Source organism: Megalobrama amblycephala, linkage group LG17, assembly GCF_018812025.1.
Source record: "Megalobrama amblycephala isolate DHTTF-2021 linkage group LG17, ASM1881202v1, whole genome shotgun sequence".
In the NCBI taxonomy this organism is placed as follows: Eukaryota; Metazoa; Chordata; class Actinopteri; order Cypriniformes; family Xenocyprididae; genus Megalobrama; species Megalobrama amblycephala.
In genome coordinates, this window is record NC_063060.1 from 3,046,035 (window position 1) to 3,058,386 (window position 12,352).

The 12,352-nt window shown below is 39.3% G+C and overlaps 1 pseudogene; it reads left to right on the plus strand.

Annotated features, from left to right (window-relative positions):
- Nucleotides 1–419: 419 nt before the first annotated feature.
- Nucleotides 420–12,352, plus strand: part of LOC125250872 — a 77,055-nt pseudogene continuing 65,122 nt past the window's right edge.

Consider the following 12,352-nt stretch of genomic DNA (forward strand, 5'->3'; position numbering starts at 1 on the left):
TGAACACAAGTTCAGTCTCTGGCGAGTCATGATGGAGAAACTGAACTTTTCAACTCCGAGTCAATTGAATCAAACACTTTGAGAAATGATTCAGTGAATCACGACTCGTGCTGCTCAAACAGTGAACATGAACGACAACAAACACTAACTAACTAATCATGTTTTCATCAAAGAGTAATCATTTAAATATAATTATAATTCTTTGAATACCAAATGTAGATCATAAATGTCTAAATATGAAGTTTATTAATTTTAAGCATTAGTGTTGTCTAACAGGTCATTGAAGACCATTAACTTTGTTAATTATTCTCTTCTTAAAGATGGCGTTTATTAAAGAGGAGACTGAAGACATGAAGATTGAGTTTAATAAAGAGGAGACTGAAATTATGAAGATAATTATTAAAGATAAGACTAAAGACATGAAGATTGAAGAAACATTCAAAGTGAAACATGAAGATATTGAGGAACAAACAGGTTGGTTTTATTCTCAAAGCTGAATTTGATCATTATTAAAATGTCCAGCTCTTCAGAAATAGAGAATATACAGAAATATAGTCTTAGAGAATATTACAGAAGTAGCCTAAAACAATTATTTTTTGAAACAATAAACCCAATATCATCTTCTGAATAGAGAACAATGGAAAAGATTTTTTTCTGTTCATGCTCAAAAGAAAAAAATAGTCTGTAATTTGGTCTTTATTATTTTTGTCAAACTTGCAGTTTTGTGCATTCGTATTTATATTAAATGTGTTTATGGACTAAATACCATAAAGGAGTGGTCGCAATAGGCGGCAATAATGTCTGCAATAATATCTGGCCCGCGCCCGCAGCCAGATTATTTGAATAGCGGCCGGTTCTGAAATAGATCCTCGACTCATGGTGTCGTATTATCACCGTGTCTACTAACTTACACCAGACACGCCGCAACAGCTAAAAGCCTGTCTACACTGAACAAACCAACCATTGCAAAGCACTTGGACTACAAACCCGATTCCAAAAAAGTTGGGACACTGTACAAATTGTGAATAAAAAGGAATGCAATAATTTACAAATCTCATAAACTTATATTTTATTCACAATAGAATATAGATAACATATCAAATGTTGAAAGTGAGACATTTTGAAATGTCATGCCAAATATTGGCTCATTTTGGATTTCATGAGAGCTACACATTCCAAAAAAGTTGGGACAGGTAGCAATAAGAGGCCGGAAAAGTTAAATGTACATATAAGGAACAGCTGGAGGACCAATTTGCAACTTATTAGGTCAATTGGCAACATGATTGGGTATAAAAAGAGCCTCTCAGAGTGGCAGTGTCTCTCAGAAGTCAAGATGGGCAGAGGATCACCAATTCCCCCAATGCTGCGGCCAAAAATAGTGGAGCAATATCAGAAAGGAGTTTCTCAGAGAAAAAATGCAAAGAGTTTGAAGTTATCATCATCTCCTGTGCATAATATCATCCAAAGATTCAGAGAATCTGGAACAATATCTGTGCGTAAGGGTCAAGGCCGGAAAACCACACAGGATGCTCGTGATCTTCGGGCCCTTAGACGGCACTGTAGGCATGTGACGGTATCAAATTTTCACGTTGTGATTAATTGCTGAAGCTTTTATAACAGTATACGGTATTATCACGATATTGAAATATGTTGCAAAAAAAGTTTTGTCATAGTATTATAGGTTTAAGAACTCTTCTTTTAATAAAAATAACTCTGAATGTTTAAATGCAATAATACAATACACAAAAAATATATAAGGTCAATTTTTTAAACAGATTAAAGTGCAAAAGCATTAGGCTATAAAGAACAACAGGAAACACTTTACAAAAAGCTCTCATTATTTAACGCATTAACTAAGATTGAGCAACAGCTACATTTGTTACAGAAAGTATTATTTTTTTGTTAATGTTAGTTAAGAAACACAACTGATCATTGTTAATTTTTTCTCAGGTCCATTAAACAAGTTATTTTAATTTTAGTAATGCTATTAAACAGTAACTAAGAATAATTGATGCTTTATAAGTATTTTTCATTGTCAGTTTGGTAATAATGAATTAACATGTTAACTAATGAAGCTGTATTTCTTCAAGTTTTACTGAACAATAACAAATAATCAGAACATTTCTAATTTTTAGGGCATGTTGTAGTCCAGATTAAAATATATGTTTGAGGCATTTTAAAAACGTCTCCAGCGCAGTTGCTTTGTTTATGGGGTTTCCGAGGTAACCATTGCATTCTGCTGTTCCATCAGCGCCCTCTGCTGTCAGAGAGTGAACGCGCACTTTCATTCAGCTCGTCTCCTTCACTCGTTCCGCCATGTGGTTCTCATTGGCTTGTTTACATCTGAGCATGTGTCCCTTTGAAGCAGAATACAGTGATGTTGTGCATTTTATACGGTTGATGGGGACAGTATTCTTATATGCATTATAAAAATTTTAATAATTTGTAATAAATTATTATTTATGGTATTTTGAATTGCCCACAATAAAAATACCATGCATATTCATTATCGCGATATATCGCATTACCATATATCGGCACAAGCCTACGGCACTGCATCACATACAGGAATGCTACTGTAATGGAAATCACAACATGGCCTCAGGAATACTTCCAGAAAGGAATACTTGTTAGTGAACACAATCCACCGTGATATTTGCCGTTGCCGGCTAAAACTCTATAGGTCAAAAAAAAAAAAGCCATATCTAAACATGATCCAGGAGCACAGGCGTTTTCTCTGGGCCAAGGCTCATTTAAAATGGAATGTGGCAAAGTGGAAAACTGTTCTGTGGTCAGACTAATCAAAATTTGAAGTTCTTTTTGGAAAACTGGGACACCATGTCATCCGGACTAAAGAGGACAAGGACAACTCAAGTTGTTATCAGCGCTCAGTTCAGAAGCCTGCATCTCTGATGGTATGGGGTTGCATGAGTGCGTGTGGCATGGGCAGCTTACACATCTGGAAAGGCACCATCAATGCTGAAAGGTATATCCAAGTTCTAGAACAACATATGCTCCCATCCAGACGTCGTCTCTTTCAGGGAAGACCTTGCATTTTCCAACATGACAATGCCAGACCACATACTGCATCAATTACAACATCATGGCTGCGTAGAAGAAGAATCTGGGTACTGAAATGGCCAGCCAGCAGTCCAGATCTTTCACCTATAGAAAACATTTGGCGCATCATAAGGAGGAAGATATGACAAAGAAGACCTAAGACAGTTGAGCAACTAGAAGCCTGTATTAGACAATTCCTAAACTTGAGCAACTTGTCTCCTCAGTCCCCAGACATTTGCAGACTGTTGTAAAAATAAGAGGGGGATGCCACACAGTGGTAAACATGGCCTTGTCCCAACTTTTTTGAGATGAGTTGATGCCATGAAATTTAAAATCAACTTATTTTTCCCTTAAAATGATACATTTTCTCAGTTTAAACATTTGTATTCTGAGTAAAATATTGAAATATGAAACTTCCACATCATTACTGCTGCTACTTGGTGTTCTACTGTAACCATCTACTGCGGGAGAGTAGCCAATTTGCCATAGTCGATAATACGTGACAGACTAGATAAGTAAATGTTATATTCTATAGTTATGTGGTATTTTAGTTGTATCTGTATGTCATTTAATGTCAAAAGCAACCATTCTCTTGTTTTTATTTACATTTAATGTAGGGCTGCACGATATTTCACACGATACGAAAAATAAAATTGAACTTGAACACGATTATTGCTTAAACGCGATTCTTAGTGCAATTATGAAATCACAAAGGCTGCGATTTTTTTTTTTTTTTTTTTTGCGCAGCTTGTCAATGAACTATGGCTCCAAATGCTAATCCATCTGAAAGCACTGTGAGTTTGAGTCATTTATAATGTACATTTGAAAAAGCAACACGCATCAAACTTCTTTTCAGACACGAGAAACATTTATTAACATCTTGTCCAACAAAAGACAACATTTAATATGTTTTTACTCCAAACTCTCTTCATAAAGAAGTTCAGTGTCCTTCTGTGAGATGATGTGGCTTCTTACACAGAATAATGCAGTCATGTTTAATTAATCAAAGCATTTCAATCTTCTGTTTATTCAGCTGCAGCGATATGATGCTGCTGCAGGGCATGAGTTTCTGCGCAAGAGCGCCCTCTAGCTTTCAGATGGAGAAGCATTTACTACTGATCACAGAGCCGTAAAGCTCTGACAAGCCACGCATTAAATAATCGCAGCCTTTGCCATATCGTGTGCGATTTTATCGCGATAAATCGTGCAGCCCTAATGTGATGTATTGTTTACTATGTTAAATGATTAAATGATCCACGGTGTCCTCTTTGTTGTTGCTTAGCGATTTTTGTGTTCTTTAGCTACGGCAGTTGACAGTTTACTTCCAGTCACCGTTACCATTCCATCAACATCTGTTGCTTAAAGTCCCTATTATCGAATCTGGCCCCCTTTTAAAAAAGTTTGGACACCCCTGGTATAGAGCATACATGTTTTTGGTTTTGATGCATTAAATGTCTCAATTGTTTTATGTCTGTTTTTGTCCTAGACCTGATGTCACTGAAAGAGGCGAGTCATGAGCTTAATGAAAGGGAAGAAGAGAATAAACATCATGATTTCATGATTGGAGAAAGATTGACACAGGCTAAAAGGTGTTCCTCACAAAAAAGAGCTCAAAAGACAGGAACTAAAAGTTATTTCACCAGCCAACAGTGTGGAAAGAGTTTTGACCAACATAGAAACCTTCAAGTCCACACGAGAATTCACACTGGAGAAAAGCCTTACACCTGTCAACAGTGTGGAAAGAGTTTCACAATTACAGGAAACCTTAAAGTCCACATGAGAATTCACACTGGAGAAAAGCCTTACACCTGCAAACAATGTGGAAAGAGTTTCAGTCAAAAAGGAAACCTTATTGCCCACATGAAAGTTCATACTCAAGAGAAGGCTTACACCTGCCAACAGTGTGGACAGAGTTTCACACATAAAGGAAGCCTTAAAGTCCACATGAGAATTCACACTGGAGAAAAGCCTCACACCTGCAAACAATGTGGAAAGAGTTTCAGTCACAAAGGAAGCCTTATAGCCCACATGAGAATTCACACTGGAGAGAGTCCATTCACCTGTGAACAATGTGGACAGAGTTTTACACATAAAGGAAGCCTTAATGTCCACATGAGAACTCACACTGGAGAAAAGCCTTACACCTGCAAACAATGTGTAAAGAGTTTCAGTCATAAAGTGAGCCTTATAGGCCACATGAGAATTCACACTGGAGAGAAACCCTTCACCTGTCAAGAGTGTGGACAGAGTTTCACTGTAAAAGCAAACCTTATAGTCCACATGAGAAATCACACTGGAGAGAGCACATTTGCCTGTGAACAGTGTGGAAAGAGTATCAGTGGAAAAGGAAACCTTAAAGTCCACATGAGAGTTCACACTGGAGAAAAGCCTTACACCTGCACTCTGTGCGGGAATGGCTTCAAACGAGAACAAAACCTTAGGGAACACATGAATATTCACACTGGAGAGAAGCCTTTTACATGTGGTCAGTGTGGAAAGAGTTTCAGATTTAAAGGTCAACTTAAGTGTCACATGAGGATTCACTGAAAGAGAACTGTTTTAGAAGTCGTACCTGTGGAAAGAGCAGAGGTGTAAAGAGTACCTGAAAACCATACTTGAGTAAAAGCAGAAATACCTGACAGCAAAAAATTACTCACATTACAAATTAAAAGTTACATTCTAATAAAACTTGAGTAAAAAAAAATCTTGGAGCATCTGATTTTAACATTACTTTAGTATTTTACTCATGCTAAATGTAGGCTCAGAGATGCACTAGTCTTCGATATCTGAGAGAAATGCCAGTAAAAATAAACAATTGATTTGATTGATGAGAAATCATGTTTATTTTCTAAAATCAAAATAAAACTGAACACCTCAACATTGTAATAAATCAAGTCTACAAAAAGTCTCAGTTAAGCGCAAGTGCCCAAAAATGCCACAAGTAAACCAATATCCTTCATAAAGGTCTTGTCAATACAGCAGATAAATAAAATAATGTTAAGTAGTTACAGTCAATTTGCTCTGGATGTGTTGGTTTCTGTCAGAGCCGAGACTAGAACTCAGGTCTCCAATGTGAGAGTCAGACTCCCAATCTTTGAGCCAATGGAGAATGGTGAATGCAACAGTAAGGAGCACTTTAGAAAAGTTGAGATGCAGAATAAGTTTTTAATAAAAGTTAAAATAACAAAAAAAGAAAAAGAAAAATCCACAGCTGAAGCAAAACAGCAAAAGAAGTTCTCAAAAAACCAAAAACTGTCCAAATGGGCATGCCACAAGAAATAATCCAAATATGAGAAAGTCCACTAAAAATAACAGAGAAGGAATAATCTACAGGCAAGAGAAAAATAAAAAAGTCTCAGAGATAGAGAACACTCAGGCAACTGGCTTCAGAACAACTAAACACCAAGCAAAGAAGCTATAAGACAGAGTCGCTTAAATACACACAGCTGAACGAAACACAGGGCCATGTGGGTTTGGATTTTGTTTTCCCTTCATAATAAAAACCTTCATTTAAAAATGGCATGTTGTGTTTATTTGTGTTATCTTTGATTCATATTTAAATTTGTTTGATGATCTGAAACATTAAAGTATGACAAACACGCAAAAAATAAAAAATCATGAAGGGGGCACACCACTTTTCACACCACTGTATATAGCACTTTATTCAATAAATTGCTTAAAAGCAAGCAGCTTTACAGTATCAAAAATGAAAAACCGTGTCAGTGCCTCAATTCATCAGAAGCACATCTTCATTTTGTACTATAAAGCGGATATCCAGTGTGTTCATGTTTTCACCCTCGGAGATCTTACCTCAACAAACTCAAACACAAGAGTCACACCTCTTATTACATTATCGTCACGGACCAATGATAATACGAATGTGTTTTGCAGCGGGTTTTTGTTGTAAAAACCCGGCAACCCTGCTCATCACCGGTGCAGTCATGACCTCATCTCCTAAATCAAACACCTCTGATTCACAACTAACTGCTAATGCACTCACATTCATGTAAAGTACAAGTTTGGTTGAGTACAGGCAAGATAAAGTACCTTCAATGCCTTCTTTATAGCAGAAACAAATTGCTGCATAAAAAGTTAGGTGCCATGCAAAACAGTCAATTGCATTACTCATCACAAATATACAGGAGTTGAAATTACATTTATTTGTTCAAAAATATAGTTAAGTACAGAGTTAAAGTTGCTTACATCATTATTTCCAAAAAGGTACTTAAGTACAGTAACTAATTACTGTTCATTTACTCAAATACAAAATAATACACCACTGGGAAAGAGTTTCATAGACAGGAAAACTACAAGAACCATGCAATAACACCAGAGAGAAGTTTCCCATATCAGAGACCATCTTGGTTAAGTATGTAACCTTCGTTCCCTGAAGGAGGTAACGGAGACGTACATTAGAAGTGAGCTGACGAATTGGGATATCGCTAGAGAGCCCTATCACCTTCGAGTGTAACTAAACGAGTCAATGGACATTGGCATGCAGGCTTTGCGTCACACGCACTACCCCTGCAGCGTGGGAATGAATGCGGAAATGAGAGCACTCGCACTTTGTTTTTTGCTGAGGAGACGAGCATGCTACCCACACTTCAGCGAAGGCACAGGAACTGTGGTGAGAGGATGTACAGTTCTCGCAGGTTCACTACCTGATTCCTGAAGGTTCCTGGTAGGAACCTTGGGCACATATCCAGGCCGAGGTCTCAGGACAACCCAAGTGTCACCCGGCCCGAATTCCAGGCATGATTCATCGACCAAAACTGCATGCAGGTCCCTTACCCTCTTGATGGAGGTCAATGCAACCAGGAGTACTTTCTTAAAGGACAGTTCTTTTAATTCAACCGACTCCTCGTTCTCCTTGACCTTGCACAGAAGCTGTGCGAGCAGGCTCACTGGGGGAAGCGCAAACTTGCATAGACCCCGGGCCAGCTGTGTGCCAGTGGATCCGTGCCGTGCCCTTGGTCAGGGAGTAAAACAACTGACAGTGGGCTGTGTCCGGGGAGGCAAACATATCTATCTGCTCGAACCATTGCCAAATCAGCTGGACCACCTGAGGATGGAAACTCCATCTGCTGGGTGGAGACTGCTGCTTTGCAGACTTAGCAGGGGTGGAGGGCAGTGCAGGCGGGCACCCTCGGTGATGAGCAGGCAGAGTTACTGTTGTGATATGTCTTTGTTAAGACCCATGGAATCAAACACCTGATCTCATGAATTTCGACCACAAGATACAAATACATTTTGTGTAATTATGGCTATTACAAACAGTCCATAACAACCCATAAAACACACACACACACATATAGATAACTTGAATGTTTGCAAACAGTGATAAAATTAGTTTTAAAGTAGTAATAGGAAAAGGAGTAATAGAATTAAAAAAGGCAATTATAAAAGGGATAGTTCACCCAAAAATGAAAATTTGATGTTTATCTGCTTACCCCCAGTGCAAGATGTACATGACTTTGTTTCCTCAGTAAAACACAAATTATGATTTTTAACTGCAACCGTTGCCATCTGTCAGTCAAATAATGGGAGTGAATGGGTACTCTATCAATAAGAGTTGAAAAAACTTGCATAGACAAATCCAAATTAAACCCTGCAGCATGTGACGACACATTGATGTCCTAAGACGTGAAACGATTGGTTTGTGTTAGAAACCGTAGAGTATATAATTTTTTATCTCTAAAACACCACAATGTCCAACTGTGCTCAGCACTCGGTTAGTGAGGTCTGATCGTGCTCTGACAACAGAAGTAATGTCTAGCACTCATTGAAGTATATGCGCGAGACATCAATGCTGTTGTCAGAGTGCGATCAGACCTCACTAACCGGATGCTGAACGCAGTTGGACATAGTGGTGTATTAGAGGTACACCACTAACTGCACAAACTGCGAGTAACCGAACAGTGTGTAATACTGATTTGGATTACATCATTTCCCGTCTGTTGCTGGTGCGCTGTTTTAGTTAGAGCTCCGTCAAGTTGAATCCTAATTGCTTGTTTTTTCCTTTAGCCTGCTAACAGTAGCGGCGTGGTCACGCTCTCTTCTCTCTCACAATATTATTGTTCATCTGTTCTAATGGCGAGTATATTGGATGTTTCTCTACCTTTGTGTTGGAAGAAACGTTCGAGCTGCATGCAGTGCAGTTGGAGCTGGAGGCCGTGGAGAAGCAGATCCGAGATTTACAACTATAGGACAGGAAGAGCTAAATAAACTTATTACTGCGTCTAAACCAACAACATGTTTATTAGATCCAATGCCCACTAAACTACTGAAAGAGCTGTTACCTGTAGTTCTTCTCAATATTATCAACTCGTCTTTATCTCTAGGTCACGTCCCACGACCGTTCAAGCTAGCAGTTATTAAGCCTCTCTTTAAGAAACCACAATTAGATCCAAACGTATTAGCAAATTACAGACCCATTTCAAACCTTCCATTTATGTCTAAAATACTAGAAAAAGTGGTGTCGGCCCAATTGTGCTCCTTCTTGCAAAAAAACTAAAAACGTTATCTATGAAAAATTTCACTTACTTGTAGCTTCTGACCAAGGCTGTGTCTCAATACTAGTGTTACTTGATCTCAGTGCTGCGTTCAACACTAGATCGACTACAAAATTACACTGGTATTCAGGGACAGGCATTACAGTGGTTTAGGTCATACCTATCATACGTTCACAATTTTGTCTATTTAAACGGGGGAAAAATCTAAGATAACGATAGTAAATTATGGAGTGCTGCAAGGATCTTGTTACAACACAGAAGGGTCGGAGGCAGGAGTAAAACAAACAGTGATGTTTACTGATACCAGCAGAGGTAAACAGTTGTGCAGGTGACTGTTCAAGTATGAATGGAGTGATGCAGAATACTGTCCTTTTGTGATCTCAGGATTGAAGAGCTTGAATGCCGCTGGAGACTATGGATGCTGGAGACACGGAGCACTCACACACAGATAGAGAAGCACACGAGGAATACAGGAGACACAGGAGAGAGGTAAGTAGATCGTCTGGAGTCCTTAAGGTAAGCATACAGGCAAGTATAATGCAAACGAGATCGGACAAAGAGTGTGTGTGAGGAATCCTTATAGTGCTGGTGATCGCGGTGATGATGAGGTGCAGGTGGCGATGATTAGTATTTTGGTGATTGAGTGTGCTGGGATTGGTCGATGGTGGAACCTGACGTGTCTGTGACAGATCTGTGTTAGGCCCTCTGCTATTTTTAATATACACTCACCTAAAGGATTATTAGGAACACCATACTAATACTGTGTTTGACCCCCTTTCGCCTTCAGAACTGCCTGAATTCTACGTGGCATTAATTCAACAAGGTGCTGAAATCATTTTTTAGAAATGTTGGCTCATATTGATATGATAGCATCTTGCAGTTGGAGATTTGTGGGATGCACATTCAGGGCACGAAGCTCCCGTTCCACCACATCCCAAAGATGCACTACTGGGTTGAGATCTGGTGACTGTGGGGGCCATTTTAGTACAGTGAACTCATTGTCATGTTCAAGAAACCAATTTGAAATTATTCGAGCTTTGTGACATGGTGCATTATCCTGCTGGAAGTAGCCATCAGAGGATGGGTACATAGTGGTCATAAAGGGATGGACATGGTCAGAAACAATGCTCAGGTAGGCCGTGGCATTTAAACGATGCCCAATTGGCACTAAGGGGCCTAAAGTGTGCCAAGAAAACATCCCCCACACCATTACACCACCACCACCACCAGCAGCCTGCACAGTGATAACAAGGCATGATGGATCCATGTTCTCATTCTGTTTATGCCAAATTCTGACTCTACCATCTGAATGTCTCAACAGAAATCGAGACTCATCAGACCATGCAACATTTTTCCAGTCTTCAACTGTCCAATTTTGGTGAGCTTGTGCAAATTGTAGCCTCTTTTTCCTATTTGTAGTGGAGATGAGTGGTACCCGGTGGGGTCTTCTGCTGTTGTAGCCCATCCGCCTCAAGGTTGTGCGTGTTGTGGCTTCACAAATGCTTTGCTGCATACCTCGGTTGTAACGAGTGGTTATTTCAGTCAAAGTTGCTCTTCTATCAGCTTGAATCAGTCGGCCCATTCTCCTCTGACCTCTAGCATCAACAAGGCATTTTCGGTCACAGGACTGCCGCATACTGGATGTTTTTCCCTTTTCACACTATTCTCTGTAAACCCTAGAAATGGTTGTGCGTCAAAATCCCAGTAACTGAGCAGATTGTGAAATACTCAGACCGGCCCGTCTGGCACCAACAACCATGCCACGCTCAAAATTGCTTAAATCACCTTTCTTTCCCATTCTGACATTCAGTTTGGAGTTCAGGAGATTGTCTTGACCAGGACCACACCCCTAAATGCATTGAAGCAACTGCCATGTAATTGGTTGATTAGATAATTGCATTAGTGAGAAATTGAACAGGTGTTCCTAATAATCCTTTAGGCGAGTGTAGTTTGCAATCATAAAACACAACTCTGTCTCATTTTGTTAAAGGGGTACTTCACCCCTGGAAAGATGAATGTGTATTTAAAATTGGTCATTTATGTAGTAGAAATGTGAAATTATTTTTGAATTTGGAGCTTTCTAGACTGAGAAAAGGCAGAAAATGTATTTTTGACTAATGTGGATGAAAGACAACAACTCCCAGAATGCACTTGTTTCGCTGCCCTTGCGAGGCCACGCCCAAACCACGCCTATCGGTCACAATCGTGAGTTAGTTCATACATTTACAGCGAGATGGTGCTAAATTGACACACGGCCTAAGGCTGAAACAAATTCCTGCAAAATCATTTACAAGTAAACAGTGCCATGGATATTCCGTATCATAGCAACAAAGCGTCTCAACGTAAAAAAACGCTGTGCTGCAGAAGCGCTCTCACGGCTCACAGCGCGCTCACAGACGGACGTTTTAAGCTGAGCGCCTAGCGTTTTAAGCGATCTAAAAACGCTCTGGTGGACACACGGCCTAAGCGTATTCGCCTAGAGGTAAGACTCGCTGATACTAGACTCTATTTCTGATAACACAGTAGCCTATGTAGTGTTGTAGGTAGCAGTGAAACTGCTAACTTAGCAAAGTAACGTTAGATAGACAATTACATATAAGTTGCATATAAGTTGACTGTTATCAAAGTAAAGCCACTGTTCTGTAAAACTGAGTTAGTCTATTTATCTATTTCTGCTAACGTTACCACAAAAGCCTGTTGCTGTATTGGTTGAGATGACTGCAGAGACCGATAAATTTGCGAGATGAACCACTGATGTAGTGCAGACTATAACAAAATAA